This window comes from Dermacentor variabilis, chromosome 7 (assembly GCF_050947875.1).
Source record: "Dermacentor variabilis isolate Ectoservices chromosome 7, ASM5094787v1, whole genome shotgun sequence".
In the NCBI taxonomy this organism is placed as follows: domain Eukaryota; kingdom Metazoa; phylum Arthropoda; class Arachnida; order Ixodida; family Ixodidae; genus Dermacentor; species Dermacentor variabilis.
In genome coordinates, this window is record NC_134574.1 from 12,427,807 (window position 1) to 12,452,236 (window position 24,430).

A 24,430-nucleotide genomic window follows, 5' to 3' on the forward strand; every position below is an offset into this window, starting at 1 on the left:
TACCTTCATCTCTTCAGTTTTGTTTTTGAGTTTATCTTTAAGCTTCAACGAAGGGTTTTTCTTATAAGCAGCGTAAACGTGAGCTCTCTGCCTGGCCTTGCATTTCACCTGTCTAGAACACCACGGCTTACTTTTGCTGCGCTGCGCCGTCATAACCCATGATGGGACATATCTTTCACGCATCTCGAGCAACTTGTTCTTAAATACTTCCCATAATTCTTCCATATTCATGAATTCAGCCTGTGTCTCAAATACATCACAGTAGGAATCTAGAGCCAGGGTCATTTCACTGACACGTGCTTTTTGATAGCTATAGATACGCCGTGGACCGCTGTTAGCAGCTCTCACATACCGCAAATTCATATCACACAATACAGCTTGGTGGTCGCTTATGCTCGGCAGCACTACTGTAGAACGCACCGCCTCTGGCGTGTTAGTGAAAAATAAATCTAAAACATTTTTTGCTCGTGTGGGCTCTAGAACTAGTTTTGTTAGCTCGAAGAGGCGACATATCTTCAACATTTCTTTACTTGACTGGCTGCAAGCGCTGGAACTGGGATCTGCCAGAGACCAATTGATTTCTGGAAGATTAAAATCAACGCCTATAACTAGATAATATCTATTTTCTAGATATCTATTTTCACTGCACTGTCTCGGCTCCTTCCAACCTTCTCCATGTGAGCGTGCTCCTCGCTTCTTCTAAGCTATTTAGATGAGAAAAAATGCTCAAATCAGTCAATGTTATTCGTTTTTAAGCGAACAAAGTGACTTTCTATAAACCAGGAGAGCGTTTGATCCGGCTGTTCAGATAACGCTGTGGGTCACCGCCTGAAGCTTGCATCAGTGGTTACCTAAATTTGCCGTCAGGAGATTGGAAGAAAAACAGATTGGAATAGGGGCCCTATAACATAAAACTATTCGAATATGTTTTTATTCCAATCTCCTGGCGTAAAACTTGCATAGCCGCTGATGCAAGCATCGGGCAGTGACCCGCAGGTTTGTGTGAAGAGACCGATCAATCACTCTTCTCGTTCCTAGGAGGTCACTTTTGTTTGCTTGAAAAAACGAATACCATCGCCTACACTGATGCGGCTTGTGTTATTTAATCGGTTGACAAGAGGCGAGGATCACGCTAAAGTGCAGATGGATTCGATGCGGCCGAGCCAGTGCGCTGAAAAGAAGGTGGTGTCGGCGTCTGCGACTGGTCTGCTTTCCCTTACTTAGCTAGCAATGACTCGTCGAAAATCGCAGCGGCATGCAACGGAAGCTTCAGAATTATGCTAAAACGGATCCTCAGCAAAGAAGAGTTGGCAGAACGAGGTCGTAAACGTGCCATCAGTGCTAGGAAACGTTACATGGTCACGCATGAAGTTTTATTATACGCAGATAAACCCAAGCTCTCCGGCAGGCGGCAAGTAGCCAGCGCCTGAGTGATCGGCGGCATCCATCTTTTATTCCTTTCAGAACAGGGCAGCCTGCGGCTATTCCGAAGAAAATTCAGTTTTGTTCGGCATATTAATGCATCTTTAATGCGTACACTTCACCTTGATGTGGTGAGGTTGCGCGGTTTTGTGACGTCGCGTGACGGTCAGGTGAAGTGGATGCAGCCCGAAAACTTTTGACCAATAGAAGCTAATGGCGAAAAGCGTCGAATGAGAAATAAGTATTTTTCTTTTGTTCAGTAAATTATGCATAATCATTGTGTACACATCATATCAGATGGGGAGCTATCGCGGTTTTCGTGACGTCGCGTGAAAGACAGGCGAAGTGGGGGTGGTCCAAAAAAGTTTGACCAATCGCGGTGACCTGATTGCAGAATTGGAATAGAAAAGTTTTGAATAGCTTTATGTTATAGAGCCTACATTTACCTTATAGTACCCATAGTCAAATGGCAATTTGGGCGAGTTGGTATTGCATGAGCTTTGTTTATTGTCGAAATAAAGCGAAGGAAACAATGCAGATAAAAACACCTAAGAAGAAACAGGAGAGTGTGCCATGCGACTGAACTCACCATCGGTGAAGGTTCGTTGAGCGTGAAATTTCGCTGAAAAAAAAACAACATAATTAATTTTCTGCAATTTTCACGAAAAAGAGTATACTGAATGTAGCTCTTCATTCTTTTAATAAAATGGCGATGCACATACCTGCCTCTGCATTTCCATTTCGTTAATGTCGCTATCACTGATGCCGTAGCTTTTTTGTGCGCACAAATATATATTACTTGAAATTATAAAGGCCCAGTGCTCTGACCAAGTATACATATACCGCTGGCTAGCAACCCTATGAATTCATTACTGCGTGTTCTGAACTTTTTGTACACGCAAAAAAGAACAAAGAAGAATAAAGGGGTTTGACAATCTACTGCTCTCCTATCATGACAAATGCAATATGAGTGACGACGTGCTGGCACACGTTCCTGTTTTGTGTGTCATAAAGGCCTCAACTCGGGCACTTCCTTCGCAGTACTTTGTCCCAATCTGGTACCTGTCTAAATCTGGTTGATATTTGCACTTGCAATGCACAGCGAGATTGCCACATATCTAATTGCTGCATATTGAGATTGGCGCCCTTTCAACAACTCGGCTATTCCTTCAGTTGTTCCTTTACACAACGACCTACCTAGCACAGCTAACACCTGCCGCAGGAGATCACACTGTCACTGCTTCTACACAAGGCGGTACTGTATCTGTCGTGATAGGCCTGCTATAAGCTCCCACCCCCTTTTAAGACGCAAGTGTCTTATGCAAGTGTCTTACGCAATGTCTTGTGCAAGCATTGCTAGATTTTAGAGATTATCTGCAGGTATTCCGATGAAAAAACTGGACGTTTCAGACGCATGCTCTGGGGGGTGACATTCTCCTTGCACTATCGGTAGAGCTGCAAGTGGCACTTGAATACAGTTATACCTTCGAAGGTTTTATATAATGAAACCTATAGCATTCTGCATGTTCTCTTGGCCAAAACCTCGCCGTATAGAATCAAACGTACAATTGTGCAGAATTCTGTTGTCGTCAACCTGCCTGGTTGACGATAACAGAATTCAAGATGAAAAAAACTCGGACCACACTTTATTCTAAAAATTCAACGTTTCCGAGCTCCTTCTTCAGACGGGAGATGGCGGGAGGCATAGCGGTGCTCGTTTTGAACGCTTTGACAGACGTGCAGGCGCTGCCGAAAAGGCATCGTGCACAAGGTAATACATGCACTGAATGCATCATGTTGTATGCTGGCAAGGCTAGATAGTTCACGGAAAGAATCCGCCAACGCAAGAATTACCACCGACACCTAAATCAAGAACGCAAGGCTGCGGCAGAAAACTGGGAGCTTTATGATCACCCTACTAGCCGCGATCGCGTTCTCGTCTTGGCGAAAAAAACAACCACCGGCGGCGGCTCCTTTTTCTGGCACATATCACGTATTCACACGATTACTTCCGATTGGGTGCACAGCCGCTCCGGCCGCAGAGGTGGGGCCCCACGGCCGAGCTTAGTCTTACGCCACCCTCGAAACTGCGAGCCCCGCTTCGCTGTGCTGCGTGCGTAATAACGTAAATGCAACAAATTATTTGAGGCCACCCATTCCGGCTTACATGGCTGTTTTGAAATGCTGAACCACGGAACTGGACTTTTATGACAATTTCCGTCAAGTTTACAATACGAATATGTGCCGTAAAGCTTGTTATTTATTGTAAATACTTTATTTAAAATATTTATTGCATTCCTTTCCCTTTCCAATGATGTCTGCCAGGGCACATAACTATTCTGTAGTTATGACATCGCAGCAACATTTCTTAGCTTTTTATCTAAAGAGTTGCAAGTAAGAAAAATTGCGGCAGAACACACCTCGCGTTGACTGTCGACTGCAATGCGTTAGCAATTATTAAATTTTCGCACGTCTGCTTATTAATCCTTTCTGCGGGTTTACACGCTTAGAACTCGGTGTTATCGCAAGACGTGCCGGCATTATCATCAACTTAGTGGTATATTATTGTTGATCCTATCCGTTGCGTATGTTTTCGCCGCAGCTTGTTTAATGAGGCTGTATGCGTGACAAGAATTGTGCAGCACTTTCTGGAAAGGCCGTCGGCACCAGCGATTACGCTGGAACCTCGGGCGGGTCATGCACAAAAGCTGCCGCGCTTGGCCCGCGGAGGCTTTTGATGATCACTGATTTTGTTCGCCACTGTCCAATGATAGTGTTATTTCTTTTGCTGGGCACAAGTTCGCCCTTTAAAGAAGCAAATAGGTAACTCACAGCTATAACATGGTGCAATTCACCGTCCCTACACCATGACAATATAGCAACACAGCATATAGCCACGGTAGAAATTAGTTATGTATTAATTAAATTATGGCGCTTTACGCACAAAAACCACAATATGATTATGATGCACGCCGTGTTGGAGAACTCCGGAAATTTCAACGACCTGCAGATCTTTAACGTGCACCTAAATTTAAGCACACGGATATTTTCGAATTTCGCCCCATCGAAAGGCGGAGTTATCTATAAGCTGTGTTTGAGGCCTGTGCTGCAGTGGAACTCCTCTTTCGCGCTTCTCTAAGAGCACTCGTCGCCGTCGAGTGCCGCAGTTGCGAAGCCTGGCCTCCGAAATCCGTGGCGCGCCGGTGCGTGAGAGCGCTGAGAAACGCGTTATGCGGCCACCGAGCTCCTCTATCACGTTTCGGTGATGATGATGAAGATGTATTCGGATCTCCTTTCAAACGGGGCGGTGACAAATAGCCACCTAGCCTGCTTGTTTTTTTTTTCTGTACACGCTGCGCCATCTATTGGCACTGCCTTGAAGATCGCGCGAGCCCTTTGAGACGACAATCGTGGCGCACCGATTCCTGCGAACGCTGAGAATCGTTCCTTGGTTTGCCGCGCACGCAGTGAAACATATTCAGTGGCCAAAGTTGTAGAGAGGCTCATTGAAAAGCGACACATACCCAGTGCATTCATGGTGCCGCTGGTTAAAGCGTTGTCATGAAAGACATTCAATAAAAAAGTGATCATACTCACTCCATTGGTGGCGCAGCCTGCTAATGCGTCGGGTTTCTGTCCTTGAGAAAGGCTTGCGACGTGGGCTCAATTTTGCTCAGCAACGAACCAGTTTAACGGATGTTTTACCTCACTGCGACGCATTCCCAGTGGCACATGCCTAGCTGGCCAAGTTGGCCTGAACGACGTTTATTAAAGAGCGGCACACACCTACCGGCCCGTACTTAGTGACCGTGAAAGCGGTTCATTGAAAACCAGCACAGACTGAATGACCCCTGCCCAGTGCGATGAGTCGACGGCGAAGCTGAGGCGCCTACCCATGTCGGCGTGAAAGAAAATAATAATTCGAAAATAAATTGGAAGAGGAATGCAGAAACAATAAAACAGAGAATTCTGGGGCACAATAAATATGAAATGGTGCGTGGAATCTGGAAAAGATTAATATTACCAGTGATAACGTTTGCAAGTGTCATTCTGCGCTTAGAATCGGATATCTTGTCGGGGTTGGATAGGAACCAAATATCGGCTAGCCAGTTGGCTTGGGGAGCGCACGGCAAAACCACAAAGGCGCCGTGAAGGGTGACATGGGTTAGGCCTCTGTTGAAATCAGACAAGCGCTAAGCAATATTTGCTTTGAAGGAAGAGGAACCTGGGTCAAAATAAACAGCTGCCCAAAGTGCACAAGTATCTGTGCCTGAAAAACGTCAACCAGAATGGAGGAAGAGTTCATGAAAGTTGGCAACCAATACGAGAATAATTGGAAGTGTAAATCGATAACCAGAAGTCATCAGAAAAAAAAGTGAGAAACACAGACAGTGAATTGTACGCAAAAAATGGAAACAAAAAAGAGCGTGGAGATTTGCCATAATGAGAAGAAAAGAAATTACAAGGGAAATTCTGTAAGGTGACATAAAGGGCACTGTCTTGCTACTTGAGGCTCGAGATGATCGCCAAAGGACAAAAATATGCCGGAGCAAATATTCGCAACAAGATTAGGCATGTGTATGCTGCAGGAAAAATCCAGAGACCCCTCAATACATCCCAATGGAATGTGAAAGCATTCTTCCAGTGAGACTCGTAGTTAACGTATGCCTTCTAGAAAAACTTGGATTTAAAGTGGACTGAAGCCTCTACAACAGTCAAGATAAGCAGAAGGCATTTAGAGTATTGGTAGAAAGAAACATGAAATTTTAAAGAAGGGGCCCAGTGTACCAGAAATATAGTTGAGTAGAACTTTCTGCTGGGTGAGTTGGTTGAGATCTAATGAATAAGTTTTTGCGCCAAAAGTCTGCTTGACTGCTTCAAGCTACCATGTCTGCTTGAAGCTTCATTAACCATTTGTGTGCTATTGCGCAGTCAGTGTTCAGCACTCCACCTGTCGTTTTTTACTTGCCTTCCTATGTCTTTTATTTTCCTATTGGCGCAACAATGTATTCAGTAGATCTCAACCAACTCACCCAACAACAAGGTCTACTCAACTACATTTCTGGTGCAGTGGGCCCCTTCTTTACCACGTCTGCTTCAAGCTTCATTAACCATTTGTGTGATATTGCGCAGTCAGTGTTCAGCGCTCCACCGGTCGTTTTTTTACTTGCCTTCCTACGTCTTTTATTTTCCTATTGGCGCAACAATGTATTCATTAGATCTCAACCAACTCACCCAACAACAAGGTCTACTCAACTACATTTCTGGTGCAGTGGGCCCCTTCTTTACCATGTCTGCTTCAAGCTTCATTAACCATTTGTGTGATATTGCGCAGTCAGTGTTCAGCGCTCCACCTGTCGTTTTTTACTTGCCTTCCTATGTCTTTTATTTTCCTATTGGCGCAACAAAGTATTCATTAGATCTCAACCAACTCACCCAAAAACAAAGTCTACTCAACTACATTTCTGGTGCAGTGGGCCCCTTCTTTACCACGTCTGCTTCAAGCTTCATTAACCATTTGTGTGATATTGCGCAGTCAGTGTTCAGCACTCCACCTGTCGTTTTTTACTTGCCTTCCTATGTCTTTTATTTTTCTATTGGCGCAACAATGTATTCAGTAGATCTCAACCAACTCACCCAACAACAAGGTCTACTCAACTACATTTCTGGTGCAGTGGGCCCCTTCTTTACCACGTCTGCTTCAAGCTTCATTAACCATTTGTGTGATATTGCGCAGTCAGTGTTCAGCGCTCCACCTGTCGTTTTTTACTTGCCTTCCTGCGTCTTTTATTTTCCTATTGGCGCAACAATGTATTCATTAGATCTCAACCAAATCACCCAACAACAAGGTCTACTCAACTACATTTCTGGTGCAGTGGGCCCCTTCTTTACCATGTCTGCTTCAAGCTTCATTAACCATTTGTGTGATATTGCGCAGTCAGTGTTCAGCGCTCCACCTGTCGTTTTTTACTTGCCTTCCTATGTCTTTTATTTTCCTATTGGCGCAACAAAGTATTCATTAGATCTCAACCAACTCACCCAAAAACAAAGTCTACTCAACTACATTTCTGGTGCAGTGGGCCCCTTCTTTACCACGTCTGCTTCAAGCTTCATTAACCATTTGTGTGATATTGCGCAGTCAGTGTTCAGCGCTCCACCTGTCGTTTTTTACTTGCCTTCCTATGTCTTTTATTTTCCTATTGGCGCAACAATGTATTCAATAAATCTCAACCAACTCGCCCAGCAACAAGTTCCACTCAACTACATTTCTGTTACAGTGGGCCCCTTCTTTACCATAGTTGCCAACCATTTGAGTCATGTTGTGCAGCTAGAGCTCAGCGCCCTGTGTGCTTAGATTTAGACTTAAATATAGAACCGATATCTTTAAACATTCATTCTTCCCGCGAACGGTGCGAGAATGGAACATGCTTCCAGTCGACATTGTGGAGTGCTCGACTTCGGCTCCTTTTGTTTCAGCCGTGAAGGTACACCTGTCGACAATTAAATTAGCCAAAGGCACTAGTTCTTTTGTTTTCTTTTTGTCTAGATGAAAATATTTCTTTTGTTTCCTTGTATGAGTAGGTAGATGAAAAAAAAAGCAGTGTTCCGGCAACCATGTTTGTCTCCGCCCGCAACCTCCTGCTTGCGTAACAGAAGTCGACAGGATAAAGGCCTGGCAGCCGCTTCATCATGGCCTCAAAAAGGCCTTACATCATCAAGCGAGTACTCAATCCCACGGCGTTAACCCAGATCGCACAGCTGCACCACCGACCCTAACTAGCATCATGACCGCATCACCGCAAGCCTTGGGCATAGCCAAGTACACCGGATCAGCGTGCGATGCGCCCGTGGAGCACTGGTTTCGCCTCCTCGAGCGCCACGCATCCGCTGCAACATGTTTGGAACAGGATATGGTCTCCAACTTCAGTGACTACGTCACTGGTGCGGCATTTCACTTGTACCTAACGCACATATTTTATAACAATAAATCGTGGGAGAAATTCCAGGAGGAGATGATCAGTCGTGTTTAGGTGTAAGCTGCAGACATCCACAATAGCTGGAAACATTACAAATGGGTCGGCACAGTCACAGTAACGATCATCATCAGTTCCAACAAAAGTCACGTGACACTTCAATGGCTGTCAAACAACGGCCAATCTCAAGCGCAGCTGTTAGTTATTCTGATGAAACAAACCCAACTTACTTACTGCCAGGACGAAATCAGAATACAAGTACCAGCGCCAACGAACATACCTTTCACGGCAAAGAGAAGTTCGAGCCATATACCTCTAGAGGTCTAGCTGCTTTGCGACTCTCACGCCTTCTGCATACTATAGTCGGATACAACTTTAGAAAAAAGGGGATGTCCCGCCGAGGCCCCGCCCCGATGACCGAAGCGCGACGTCCCATAGCCTCCGCGACTAAAATAATCCCTATAAAAAAATCGTGCTTATGAAACGCGCAATTCTCGGTATGAATAAAGACTTTTATTTTGATGACTGGTTTAGTAGAGCTCTCATGTGCTACAGCACATGCCGGATCGCGACAGAAAAATAACCCAGTGCCTTCCACAACGCTGCCCGTCGTCTGCTCTTTAGCTTCATTGCAAGTGACGAAAGTAGAAAGAGCAGCTCTGCGTGGCTTTTGCGCTTGTTTACATGTACACAGCAAATATACTACTCCGGTTCCGAGCTTCAAATGAATCAGTTGATATTGAACAAGTACTTATATGAAACAATGCATTTATCACAACCATTGCAAACTCAAAAGGCTCGGTGTCAGCGAAAGCAAAGTGTTCAAGGTGAGGAGGGAGGTCGAAGCTTCGCATATTTCGGGTGGCAAACTGTCGACGCCGTCGCGAAAGCGCCCACGAAATGCGGAGAAAAGACGCAGCACGAAGTATTACACGTTGTGCGCGACGAGGTCGTGTGCACGATTTCTTTCGCCGCAACGAGATAGCGACGCGGTCGTGAAGATCACTAATGATTTCTCGAAGCGTATATGGTGTTATGTTTGTGCCCTGGGATTTGCCTGACGGAAGGCCAGTGCTATGTTGTGTCTAGCGTGGAGGTAGCATTCATCCCTGCATGGTGCCTGCTTCGGGCACACGACTACGTGCACGGCTCGGGTTTCCTCGCGGCTGCGTGGCGTCCACGACTGAAGCGGCCACCGGGTCACGGAGTGCTATTCGACCCCTCCCCGTGCCGGCGGCAATGCAACCCCGCCCCACCCCCCTCCACTCCTTTGTCCGGCGGCGCCCGCACCACGAACGGCTCCCGCTGTGTTTGGGACGGTTTCCAAAGGAGGGCTGTGTTTCGACCACGTGGATTGCAGTTGGTTGCCTTTGTCGTATGCGGGCTATAAAACTTCCCCGGCGCACCATTCTGACCAACCGCCAGATCGGCCCGACGCCGCAGTGCGGTTCGAGGAAGCACCGGCCACCCAGAGCGGCGTTACGACCACGGAGGCTGCCCGGACCCTCTCTCTTGTCCTTGTTTCGTCCTTAGGGGCTGTCTGGGGAATCTGGGGACTGAGGGGTGTTATTTAAGCAGCTTGCAGCTGCTCTGTTGGTCTCTCTCCTAATAACGACCACAACATGTAAACATTGTTTAAAGAATTCTTCGCCGAGAAAGCTCTCCTCGTCTTTGACTCTGCGTGAAGTGGGGTCAGGACCTCCTGCCGGCCACAGCTTGTCGAGATCTGATTCAAGCATGAGAAGAAGAGCCGCAATTCACTGCTTATGGACCGGGATGACATGTCTGAATGGTGGAATCGCTACCTTCTTGACGTGGAGTGCTACAGGCAGAAGGCTGAAAGATCTTTTTCCTAGACGAGACATGGGTGACGGCGGGACACATAGGGTCAATCGTGTGGACAGAGATCGTGGTGCAGAAGCGCGGACGCCTATGCGCTCGGGCAAATGGCCTGTCGACGTGTCTCAAACAACCTTCTGGAAAAGGCCAGCGCCTGATTGTGTCCCACATCGGCAGCGAGGATGGCTTCATCGACGGCTGCTTAGATAGATTCCGTGGCCAGAAAACAGGCAACTACCACAATGAAATGGACGGCAATCGCTTCGAGGGATGGTTTAATGACCTTCTACAGAAGTTGTCTGCTGGTAGCGTCATTGTTTTGGACAATGCACCTTATAATTCCCGGAGAGAAGAGAAATTGCCGATGACAGCTTGGAAGAAGGAAAAAATACAGGAGTGGCTCAAAAGCAAAACCATCACCTAAAGCGAAAGGATGGTTAGAAAGCAGCTGCTTGAGTTGGCCAGGCTTTCTGAGCTACATCGTAGACAATGCAGCTGAAAGAGCTGGATGCATTGTACTCAGGCTGCCACCGTACCACCGCGAATTTACTCCTATCGAGCTCGTGTGGGCAAAGGTGAAAAATGGCATCGCTGCGGACAACGCAGACTTCAAGCTGTCCACAGTCGAAGACGTCTTGAGAGAAAAAATCACGCACGTAAAGCCAGAAGACTGGAGGAAGAACATTCACCACGTGATGGACCTGGATGTAAAGTTCTGGCTTGATTCGTCTGGAAGTGACTGTATCCAACCCGTCATCATCCAAGTGGGTGAAGATGACAGTGAAGAAAGCGACTCCGACTGCGAGCTGTCCGGCATTGAGCCACTGGATGAAGCACAACAGATTCTTATTAACAAAAGAACAGCCCTTATTAGGGCTACCAAAATTTTGCCGGTGGGTTTGCAGCAGCCAAGCATTCTCCCGTGACCTCTCAAATAAATAAGCAGTTCATTAGGTGACATATTTCTTTTAATGGAAGCCCAATTCTGAAAAAGCATCGTCCTGCACAGATCGTGCTCAATATAAGACTTGGCATGGAAACATGCTGAAATGCTGGAAAATCTTAATGCAAATACAGTTATTAACCCTGAATAACTATGTGGGGCCCAAAATGCTCATTCGGGCAGCCACTGTCCAGCTTCATACGAAGAAGCAGTATTCAACGTGAAATTTAAGTGACAGCCACTCTTACAAACCTGCACGCCAAAGCATACTGTGCTTTGCGTGCAGTTGTGCTGCCCCTATTGTTTTTTTCCAGCCCGTTGAGATGAATAATGCCAATGTCGGAAGGCCCAAAATGCTCTATTGGGCAGCCACCTACGAGCATTACGGGCCCTGTGATGAAATAACAGTCATCGGGGCACGCTTGAAAGGCACCTTTAGTATCTGCACTTCAAAGCGCAGCCACGTCGTAGCCATTGTAGGTGAAACAGCAGTAGTCAATACGAAATTGACCGCCACATTTAGCAGTTTGCATGCAAAAGGACATTAATGTGGTCGCATTCATATTGGTTACCTGGCCCAAGCAAGTTTTGCGAATAAGAACAATTATCAAACATCATTGGCTTAGTTAGGCCCAAAATACTCATTCGGGTAACTATTAATAGCAGTAGTCGAAGCCACGCTTGAAAGGTACCATTAGCAGTTTGCACGTCAAAGCGCAGTCAAGCTGTTGCCACTGTTGGTGAAACAGCAGCAATCAACGCGAAAATGAGAGTCACTGTTGGCAGCTTGCATGCAAAAACACATTCATGTGGTGGCATTGCTTATTTTGGTTACCTGGCCAAGGCAAATTTTGCGAATAAGAACAATTATCAAACACCATTAGCTTAGTTAGGCCCAAAATACTCATTCCTGTAACTATTAATAGCAGTAGTCGAAGCCACGCTTGAAAGGTACCATTAGCAGTCTGCACGTCAAAGCGCAGTAAAGCTGTCGCCACTGTTGGTGAAACGGCAGCAATCAACGCGAAAATGACAGCCACTGTTGGCAGCTTGCATGCAAAAACACATTCATGTGGTGGCATTGCTTATTTTGGTTACCTGGCCCAGGCAAATTTTGCGAATAAGAACAATTATCAAACATCATTGGCTTAGTTAGGCCCAAAATACTCATTCGGGTAACTATTAACAGCAGTAGTCGAAGGCACGCTTGAAAGGCACCATTAGCAGTCTCCACGTCAAAGCGCAGTCAAGCTGTCGCCACTGTTGGTGAAACGGCAGCAATCAACGCGAACATGACAGCCACTGTTGGCATCTTGCATGCAAAAACACATTCATGTGGTGGCATTGCTTATTTTGGTTACCTGGCCTAGGCAAATTTTGCGAATAAGAACAATTATCAAACATCATTGGCTTAGTTATGCCCAAAATACTCATTCGGGTAACTATTAATAGCAGCAGTCGAACGCACGCTTGAAAGGCACCATTCGCAGTCTGCACGTCAAAGCGCAGTCAAGCTGTCGCCACTGTTGGTGAAACGGCAGCAATCAACGCGAAAATGACAGCCACTGTTGGCAGCTTGCATGCAAAAACACATTCATGTGGTGACATTGCTTATTTTGGTTACCTGGCCCAGGCAAGTTTTGCAAAAAGAACAATGATCAAACACCATTAGCTTAGTTAGACCCAAAATACTCATTCGTGCAACTATTACTAGCATTAGTCGAAGGCACGCGTGAAAGGCACCATTAGCAGTCTCCACGTCAAAGCGCAGTCAAGCTGTCGCCACTCTGGGTGAAACAGCAGCAATCAACGGGAAAATGACAGCCACTGTTGGCAGCTTGCATGTAAAAACACATTCATGTGGTGGCATTGCTTATTTTGGTTACCTGGCCTAGGCAAATTTTGCGTATAAGAAGAATTATCAAACATCATTGGCTTAGTTAGGCCCAAAATACTCATTCGGGTAACTATTAATAGCAGTAGTCGAGGGCACGCTTGAAAGGCACCGTTCGCAGTCTGCACATCAAATCACAGTCATGCCACAGCCATTGTTGTATGTGTTTATCTGACTGCCGACTCACTGCATGTGGGTCGGACAGCCGCCGGAGGCCATTGTGACACTGCCCCCTGACGCGCCACTTCGGCAAAGGTTTTCTTTGGCAGGTATGCTACCCGCTTGCGTGCCTCTTTGAACGATATATTCTCTTTTACTTTGATCGTTACAATTTCTTTTTCCTTCTTCCAGGAGGGGCACGACTGCGAGTACGCGGCGTGCTCCCCGTCACAGTTTACACAGTGGAGAGTGTTCTCACAAGTTTCAGGGGTGTGTTCATGGGCACTGCATTTCGCACATATTTGGCGGCCCCGACAGCTCTGCGAACTGAGGCCGAAACTCCTGCATTTGCAACATCGAAGCGGATTTGGCACCTACGGCCTAACACGGAGCTTGATGTAGCCGGCCTCGATTGACTCGGGCGGGACACTTGAACCAAAGGTGATAAGTGCTTCGTCCGAATCTCTTTACCGTCTCGCCTCATCTTAACTCTTCTGACATTGATCACATTTTGTTCGCTGAAGCCCTTCAGAAGTTCCGCTTCAGCCAGCTCAAGCAAATCATCATCCGACACACCGCGGGTGGTGTTCATTGTACGGTGCGGGGTTACTGTTATGTGGGTCTCCCCAAATGACACTAGCTTCGGCAATTTTTCATATTGTTTCAAATCGCGGAGCTCCAAGAGTAGGTCACCGCTTGCCATCCTCGACACCTTATTACCTGGACCAAAAACATCAGTCAAGGACTTTGACACAAGGAATGGTGAAATGGTTCACACTGCTTTGTTTGGCTTTTCAGAGAGAATAACATGGAAGCGGTAAAAATTCTGGATTTGGTGTCCGAAAAACTTCGGTGCACCCTCCTTTCTGAGGGCGATCAGGAAGTTGAAGGAAAGAAGTTTCCATGAAAATACAAAAAAAAATCGGCAACAGCGCGGACCGCCCACCACGGAGCCCAACCAGGGGACACGGCAGAGCTTGCATACAAGTGTGCACGACGCCAGTCGTACGCTATCACTATAAGCAAATGTGGTGTACCCAAGGTGGTATAGCCACACAAGGTTCACCCTTGCCGCCAAGGAGAAGGAAGGAAATAGAAGAGAGAAGGAGTCAGCAAAGGTGGAAAGTAAGGCAAATACGAATGTTGTAGGAAGAGAGAGACAGGAAAAGGCGACTGCCGATTTCCTCCAGGTGGGTCAGTCTGGAGGTGCCGTCTATGTGAAGCCGAGGCCGAAGAGGTGTGTTGCCTCCGCCGGGGGGCCTTGAAGGTCGAAACACCCAGCATCTACTCAAGTCCAGGATCCCCTTTTCCCCAGACACGGCGAAACCGCACACAGCTACACGCGGGAGGGTCCAACCCTCGTGTGCTCGGGTACGTGGTGTCGCAACACACCAAACGCCTCCTGACGCAGACGCCCCTGCGGGGATAACGTCAAACTGACGGCCGTAAAAGTAAGTACGAAATTTATCGATTGTCCAAACAATGGCCAAGCATTCATTTTCCGTTACGCGCTAATTTGACTCTGCCTTTGTTAGTGTACGGCATGTACGTACATCAGTTAAACTTAATTTGGGCCTAGTTGATACATAATTCTGAACTTGCAGCGAGAACACCTAAGACGGAAGACAAAAGGAAGGTACGGCAAACAACGGCAGTGCACTGGCGCCGCATATGCCACAACACACTCGTCAAAGCCACGCTTGCGTTGGGCGAGTACGGCACCAAGTTCGATACCACTAGCATGCGTGTGGATTTCAGTAGGTGTGGTAGGAACAAGTGACGCAGTATTGGAGGGGATATGAGGAGTCCGCGAAGCGTTGTAAATGACTCATCACACTCTGGATTTCAAGTGGAGAGGTCGGTGCTGCCGGCAAAAAGCTGCGTCAAGGAGGCGATAATGGAGGCGAAATTGTGAATGAGATGCTGGAAGTACAAGCACAAGTCGATGAAGCTCCTTTAGAGTGCAGGGCTTAGGATAATCGGAAACCTCACGAAGCTTCCCAGGATCCGGTAAGATGCCTTCTTTCGGGACTGCGGGGCCTAAGATCTTAGGTTACGGGAGCAAAAATGATATTTTTTAAAATTTAGTTGTCATCCTGCGGCAGTGAGACACGCGATAACTTGTTCAAGGCGAATGATATGAGAGGAAAAATCTGCAGAAACTCCTACCATAACGTCTATGTTGCAGAGACAGGTCTGCTATTTGAATAATTGGAGAATAGAGCACAGCGTCCTTTCAAAAGCTGCAGGCGCGTCGCAAAAGCCCGAAAAGTATTACATTAAATTGATATAAACCAATGGCCCTGACATAGTCGTTTTTGGGCAGTCGGATTAAGCCATGGGCACTTGCCCGTAGGCGGAGCGCAGATCTAGTGACGAGAAATATTCGGCTCCTTGAAGGCGGTTCAGGGCGTCGTCAATACGCGGTAGTGAATAGACATCCTTGCGTGTAATCTTGTTCAGTGGGCGGTAATCGGCGCCGAACCTGATCGTACCATCCTTTTTTACGCAACAACTCGACCGAAGAAGCCCAAGGACTGTGGGGTTCTTGAATCACGCCACGTTTCAACATATCGTCGACATGGTGACTGATATCGTGGCGTTCGGTCGGTGATATTTGGTACGTACTCTGGCGCAGTGGAACTTGGTCACCAGTGTCAATATGGTGAACAACCGTAGACGTGCGCCCCAAGGAAGGTTGGTCGAGGTTAAAATACGCACGAAAACGTTCAAGTAGTTGAGCGACTTGGCTGCACTAGGCTTGAGGGAGGGCGTTATCTATTTCATTAAAACTCCTTTCTGGACGAGTTGTGCATACTTTACTTAAAAATTGCAACATATACACATGCAACCACAAAATAACAACGACGATACACAAGCACGCTTGTGTCTCGTCCTTGTTACTTTGTGGAACACTGGGCCCAACCTGATCGACGACACAAGCGATTACACAAATGGGACCAAGAAATGCGATTTCGTATGCCTCAAAAGTTTAATAGAAACCACACGAGCATGGTGCACCGGATTCGCCTTGGTGTCGCATTCACCAACCGTTATAGAAATATGATAGGTGCCAGTGATACTAGCCCAAACTGTGAATGCTGTGAGGTGCCAGAAACACTTGAACATATATTTTGCGTGTGTCCCGCGTACGCGCAAGAACGACAGCAACTTGTCTCTTCCATAGCAAACATCCATGAGAGACCGCTATCGGACGAGTTTCTTTTAGGTCCTTGGCCTAATGCAACCAGCGCAGCCCTGGTCACAAGAGCCGCTGTAGCTTTTCTCCAAGCCACTGGGCTGGACGCACGCCTTTAGAGATACCACAACTCTGTGAATTTGTATATACGCATCTCTTCCTTATACCATCATCATTCATCAGCCCTTTCCCTCCCCGTCCCTCTTCCCCAGAGTAGAGTAGCAGGCCAGAGCAAGTTATAGCTCAGGCCGACCTCTCTGCCTTTCTGTAAATAAATTTCTCTAGCTCTTGTTACTTTGTGGATGCATGTGTTTACGCTGTTACAATTTTTAAGTCGAGGCATCATCTATGCTGCGCAACAAGGTCTTGGGCACGTTCGGCGGGGGCGGTGGCAGATTGCATGAAGAGGCAGTGGTGCCACATCAGAAGATGACTGGGATGGGAAAATGGCATGAAAAGTGTCGAGATGGCCGAGACATTTGCCGTGTAATAAAGTTGAATAAAGTTGCATAAAGTACGGCAGGCGGAACCATTTTCCCCAAGCATGCAAGACGCCGCCGCCATCACGAGACGCGGTTCAGAGACGTAGAGATTTGCGGGAGCTGCGTCTAGAAGCAGGCGAGGACTATTTCTTCGAAACTTTAACGCTGCCTACCATAACAACAGACAACTGGAATTCGACGGTTCACATTGAAGGCACACTGGTGACGTGCAAATGAGACTCGGGCGAAAACTGCTGCGCTATTTCGAAACGAGACATTCAGACGCTGCCACATAAGCCAATATAATCCTGCCGGCTCACGCTTACGGCATTTTTTTTACACAAAACTGCATCGCATGAAAAAGTACATCTGTTACTTTCAGCGAACAAATCTCACAAAGAAACATTTTTTTATTGTAGAGCAGAACGTGCCGGTAACACTGAGTGACTCAGCGGCAGAAAGTTTGGGGATTATCAGCCGCTTGCAGAGCATTGAATACGAACATATGTACCCCCAGCAAAGCCTTTTGCAGAAGTCTTCAAATCGCTCGGTCAGCTAAGGCACTTCGAGTACAACATGAAGCTCAATCCCGGTGTCGCGGGTATCGTCGTGCCAACTAGAAGAGTCGCTGTAGTCCTTCAAGACAAGGTGGAGGCTGAACTACAATGCATAGAAGACCAAGGAATAATAACACAGGTAACCGAACCTACGGAATGGTCCAGTCCCATGGTCACACTAGTGAAAAAGGACAAAGTACGCATTTGCCTGGATCCAACAGAGTTAAGCAAGTCACTGTTACGCGAAAACTGTCCTATGCCAAGAATAGGGGACATAGTTCCGCGACTTTCCGAGCCTGTTCTTTTTTTCAACTTTAGATGTGGGATCTGAATTGAAGCTCAAAACTATGCACATTGAGCACCCCGTATGGCTGCTATCGGTTTCTTCGAATACCGTTTGGCCTCGCCTCGGCCCCAGAGATTTTCTGAGAACCAATGCACCGCCTGATAGAAGGGTTACCGTGTGTAGCGGTAATCCTGGACGACATATTGCTCTGGAGAAGGAAAAAGAAGACCATGATTACCACTTGAAACTCTTGTTGACACGCTGTGAAGAACCGAATTTTAGACTGAATCTCAAGAAATGCGCATTCTTGGAGCCCCATGTGCGTTACCTGGGCCGCATATTCAGTGCAGAGGGCCTGCGATTAGACCCCCAACGAGTGCAAGACATAGTACAAATGCCTGCGCCCAAGAACAGTAAGAAGCTGCGAGTGTGTCTTGGTATGAATAATTTCGTACAGTGATTCATTCAAAGCATGTCTAACGTTTCATCCCCCCTGCGAACCTTACTTCGCAAATGCATTGCATGGGTATGGACCGAACAGCAAGAAAAAAGTTTCCGAAAGTTGAGGCAGTCCTTGGCGCAAGCACCTGTGCTATCCTACTTCAGCCCGAAAAAAACTGTCTCCCACTCAGTCGGCGCGAGCCAATTGGATGTTGGTGCGCTGCTTCATCAACAAGGCCGCCCTGTCGCTTTTTCGTCTCGGTCACTCACGGACGGACAACAGCGCTATGCACAAATTGAAAAAAGAAACTCTCGCAATAGTGCACGGTTGCACGAAATTCTACGATTACATTTACAGTCAGCCAGAAGTTACGGTTGAAACCGATCATCGCCCTTTCGTGTCGATTTTTAAGAAGCAGCTGCACCAGTGCCCCCTTTGTTTGCAACGCATGAGGCTCACCTTGCAGCTCTACCCTGTCAGTGTTATCTACAAACCGAGCAAGGAGCTATTTCTTGCGGATTCTTTGTCACGGTCTCCTAGCAAAGTGTGCATGGCTGAATAGACCGAACAGTTTCAAGTATATGTGCTCCATTTCGTTTCTGCTTCCAAAGCACGTATCGAAGACGTCCTTGATCCAACCCTGTACAAGCTACGAGTATATGCGGGAACAAGCTGGCGGGACGATAAACGTGATGTCCCGGAAGCCGTGCGACCCTACTGGTGATACCGGAGGACATACACATCCAGGATGGCCTACTGTTCTGCAGCAATGAGGTAATCGTACCACACTCAAAGAGAGCAGCAATATTGAGCCTCCTTCACACCGCACATTCGGGAGCAGACAAAATCAAAGAACGAGAGAGACGCGTTATGTTCTGGTCCAGCATGTCCGTGGATATTGAACAGTGCTGCAGAGCTTGTAAGATCTGCCAAATGCATCAATCGGGAAACCCGAAGATGCCACTTTTGCGTCCCGAAGTGCCTAGCTTACCCTGGGAAACTGTAAGAATGGACTTGCTCTCTTACGGCAGCCGGCAGTTTGCCATAATCGTCGATTTCTATTCCTTCTTTTTTGAAATACGTGAATTCCAAAACGTTACAGCAAGACAGCTGAAAACATAGTGTGCGGAGATTGCTGCTGTTGATGGACTTCCATTAAAGCTGTGCAGTGATAACAGCCCACTGTCCCATAATGCGGAATTCAGTTTCTCACCACATTAGGTATCGCACACGTAACTTCGAACCCGTATAACCCGTGCTCTAACGGAATAGCTGAAAGGGCTGTCCAAGGGGCTAAGAAACTACTTAATAAGTGCTCGTATAGGACACACGACTTCCAAAACGCTTTACTTGAGTTGCGCAATGCCTCCAGGGATGCGGAGCTGAAGTCCCCTGCGCAGAGACTCATGGGACGACAGACTAGAACCCTGCTCCCAGTACCCACAACGAACCTGGTGCCAGAGACGGTACCCTGCAGAGCCGTTCGCCGCCGTCTGCAGGAAATCCGTCAGCTCCAGAAACTATACCACAACCACGGCTGCACAGGTAGCAGGGTAGCAGGTAACAGGTAGCAGGGTACGGCACTCTTCACCAGACCCGGGCACCTGCTTCCTAAGGCCAGCGGAAGCACCACGGTCAGCGATCCTCAAAACGGAAAACGGCCTCGAGATCAGGCGGACCCGAGAGCACGTACGCGACGTGGCCGCAACCTCACGATCCTCTAGAGTCTGATGTCCCAAACGTCGAATCGCCTTTCCCATTGCACAGAAGAAGCACACGGCAGCGTCGCAAGCCATGTATGTACCCATTGTCTGAGAGACGTTGAAATAATTGGTGAAAAAAGGCGGAAGATGCAGCAGAGCTGAGTCACGATGACGTCACGCTGCCAGCAACTCGGCATCGTGACCTGTGACGTCACGCATAGAAGCACCCGTTACCACGCAGCCAGTTGCTGCCCAGCCAGCGAATGAGGCAGCCGCTGATGATTCATCTGCTAAACCGAAGCATCTCAACACGTGCGCCATGCTGGCAGAGGACAGACGAAGTAGTAGCGCGGATACGGCAATCCCGAAGCGCCGTGCGACTAATAGATCAGGATCAAGCACGGATAGCGAGACGGCCAGTACCATAAGAAAAGCACGTTGCCGCAAAACATCGACACACTATGGAAAGTGCTGGCGATCACGGTCCAGGATGCCTGGTGAGGTTTCGGAGGGAGCCTCACTGTTACCCTCTAGGACCGACTGCATAGAGAATTAATTCTAAATAGTGGGTAGGTCACCATGGCCCTGTCCCAGCAACTTGTCTTCGCAACTTTGAACGCACGAGGCCTTAGGTCTTTGCAGAAACAGGCGCAGCTTCGCCGGCTTTTGTCTAGGAAGCGCCTAGACTTCGTCGCCGTGCAGGAGACGAAGATTGAGAGTGATGACGAGACAGAAAGGGCTTTGCGACCTTTTCTGCCTGAATATAATGTCTGCGTCTCCCACGCTCTTGGTTTATCCGCGGGCTGTTTCCTGTTTCTGAAAAACAGCCTACTTTGTTCAGCATTTAGCTACTATGTTGACACTGAAGCTCGATATACATGTTGTGATTTTGTGTTGCAGGGTGGGCCATGGCGAACAGTCAACGTCTATGCATTTGATGAAGCTGCAAAATGAATTCTCTTATTTGATACAGTGCGTAGTCTAATGGACTGTGATCGTTGCATCGTGTTAATGGGAGATTTCAATTGTGCATGTGATCCTAGCGATCGAAGCGGCATTAACACTCAGCGGGACAGGAGTGCTGAAGTTTTGTCTAACGTAATAGAAAATGCAGGGCTCATTGATATAGGAGTGTCGGGACAGGGAGCTCGCTCTTATACACGAATTCAAGGTCGCTCTTACGCCCGTCTTGATCGGATTTATGTTTCTTCATCACTCCTCTCCCGAGGGCTGTCCTCTGTTACTATCCCAGTTTCATTCTCTGATCATTGCATGGTTACCGCAAAGATTGGTGAGAAATCTGTAACAAATTTCCGACCACAGTGGGCACTCTGGAAGCTTAACTCTGAGCTCCTAATTGATCAGGAATTTATTAATCACGTGTGCATGGCCCTAAAAAAATCTCTTTCTACTGACTTGCCGTCATTTGCAGCTTGGGAACTCTTTAAAAAAGAGGTTCGTACAGTGGCTATAGAAATTGGATCGCAGAAAGCATTCTATAGAAAAAATGAAGAGAAAATACTTCTTAAGGGCTTATGCAACCTTTATCAGATGGAATGCGAAATGCCAGGCACTTATATTGTTGAGATGGAAAATCTTAAATGTGAGTTACAAAATTATAATGCACTGCGTTACAGAGGTGCGCGAGTTCGATTCCGGAATAGGCGTGCTCGGCAGTCTGAGCAACCAACACGTCAAGCTTTACTTGACGAGCGACGTCACGCTGTTTCCAAAGTAATTCCGAAAATATATTCTGAAGGTAGTCTTCTAACAAATACGAGTGACATAATTTGTAAGTTCGAAACTTACTACAGTGTGTTGTTTAGTGCCCGGCCCGATGATCACGATACAAAAGTCTTGCAGAGTTTTATGTCTCCTGTAAAACCTTTGAAGGGTGATGACTGTGCATTCATTAGTGATACCCTTACGATACAAGAAATTGAGTTAGCTATTGATCAGCTGCCTCTGTCGAAAACACCCTGCCCTGATGGACTTTCCTCTAAATTTTACAAAGCTTTCAAATCAATTATCAGTTCCATATTACTGAACATTTTTATTACAAGTTTAGAGGTAGACGCCCTTCCGCAATCTTTTTCCAAAGCCCACACAGTTTTAATTCCAAAAACTTCAGATAAGGACAAACTGCGTTCTGTTGAAAGCTACCGACCAACCACATTGTCAAACGTGGATTATAAAATTTTCGCAAAAGTTTTATCGAATAGATTGCAATTTGCGATGTCAAGTCTCATTGGTTCCCATCAGACGTGTGGAATTAGGGACCGATTCATTCAAACCAACATACATATCGCCCGTACACTTCTTCAAAACTGTTACGGTTCCACTGAGCAGCTTGCAATGCTCCAGGTAGATCTTGCTACAGCTTTTAATCGTGTCAGTCACTCCTATTTATTTTCTCTTCTGGAGCATGCCAATGTAGGCTCCGTTGTGTTTAAAGGCGTTAAGCTATACGTGTTGTACTACTTGTTTAGTTATTAATGGCCAACTCGCAAAACCCGTTTCCATTTGCTCTTCAGTAAAACAAGGATGCCCGATGTCCTCATTACTATTCGCCCTTTATCTGTAACCGCTATGCTTAAGCGTAATTCGGTCGAGTTGCATCCATGGCTTCAATATGCTGGGTAATGAAGTAAAAGTCTTAGCTTATGCAGATGATTTAGCGTTCTTCTATATGGATAAGTCCAGTGTTGAAAAGGTAGTATCAAAAATAGAGGAATTTGGCAGCGTATCTGGAGCACTAATTAACTCCGCAAAAAGCTTAGGCTTATGGTTTGGCTCATGGTGCTATACACCAGAACAGTTTGCAGGCGTTAAGTGGACCGGTGTACCGCCAAACTATCTTGGCGTGCCGCTAGACGCATATAAATTAAGCGCACACTATTCGAAATAACGGGTTTCGGCCCTGCAAAGTTACGCCCAGACATTTGTTCCACCCCGACTTTCTATTTTTGGGCAAGCCGAGGCCTGCAATAAGTTGTTGGCAACAAAAATTTACTATATATTGCAAGTTATGCAGTATGCCAGGCTCTGCATCCAACGCTTTCACCGAATCTTTGCAACCTTCGTATGGTCTTCAACTGTTAAGCCCGTGAGGCGAGACAATAATTTCAGGCCCATTAGTGAAGGTGGACTGGGTTTAGTACATCTTTATGTGCGGCAAATAGTGTCTCGTTTCTTCTTTTTTCGCGATACATCGCATCCTTTAATTCGGTCATTCATGCAGGTCACACTTGCTAATGCGTTACCCGATTTAATTGTTTCTTCCAATTTTCCTTCGCGTTTATGCTTGTGGGGGTTCATGCAAGAAGTTTACTTGGCTGTTCGTTTCCTGACAGTTCAGTTTTCCACTGAATACTTGTACTCTTTGTCGCGTAAAACGTTATACAAAGATTTATTGTCCATGCTATTTCCGCTTCCATTTTGCCGATCACTATACATTCAATGGCCAGGTCACGATGTACTAAAGCGAGTTCGTAAAATGTTCATACCCCTTGCTGCGAAACATTCTTTTATAAACTCCATAGTGAAACCATGCCAGTAAAAACATGGCTACAGAAAAAGGGTATCTTTGTCTTTTCTGTTAACTGTCGCCTTTGTGACGTGCCAGAGGCGGTTGAACATTGTTTCATTAGCTGCACCGACGGCATACTATTTTGGGATGTCCTCCAACGGACTTTAAAAGAGGCTTTGAGATTAACGCTCATACTGTGCGATACCTGCTGCCGACCTCTGATAATAGTGCACCTTTCGATATGTCTTTTTTTTTCGCATCGGAATGCACAGTTTGTGGAAAACGCGAATGATGGACCGAAACACAAAAACGGTTGTACCTACAAGGGTACATTTCATCCACATCACACTACACCTAAAGCAGGTTTATGATGGACTTGATACGCAGCCGGACTGGTATCCCATTTTTTTGAGGTGCCTATCCTTACCACCCTTCTAAAGTGAAACCAACATTTCTACCCACAGTAGGAACGATGCCTTTTCTCTTCCACCATTCGATTCTTCAGGCGCTTGAGGATATTGGTGTTGGTGGCCGGATGTATGCATGGCTGCAGAGTTACCTCAGTGGCCGCACCATTTTCATGTCCACTTCGGATGGCGAGACTGATATACATGACGTTCGCAGGGGTGTTCCGCAGGGTGGTGTCCTTAGCCCAATATTGTTCAATATCATACTGGTGGGCCTTGCAGACGAGCTAGCTGAAACAGCGCGTATCAGTACGTACGCGGATGATAACTGTATTTGGTCATCTGGGGTCACACGTCCACAAGTGCGTGCAAGGCTCCAACGTGTGGCTACCATAACGGCGAAGTACTTGCGCCGTAGAGGCCTGCAACTCTCAGCAACTAAGTGTGCAGTCATGGCATTCACGCGCAAATCAATGTCACATTATCCAATCGTTGTCGACGGAACGGCGCTCCCTTTAGTCACCCACCAGAGATATCTTGGCCTGATAATAGACCGCAGTCTTTCTTGGACCAAACATGTTACTGCGCTTAACG

The 24,430-nt window shown here is 46.8% G+C and overlaps 1 long non-coding RNA gene across 1 annotated transcript in view; it reads right to left on the minus strand.

The window, feature by feature from the left end:
• Positions 1-2,009: 2,009 nt before the first annotated feature.
• Positions 2,010-24,430, minus strand: part of LOC142588955 (uncharacterized) — an 87,609-nt gene continuing 65,188 nt past the window's right edge. The window contains exon 3 of the long non-coding RNA XR_012829757.1: positions 2,010-2,044. This is a non-coding gene — a long non-coding RNA (uncharacterized LOC142588955). The remainder of the gene's footprint in view (positions 2,045-24,430) is intronic.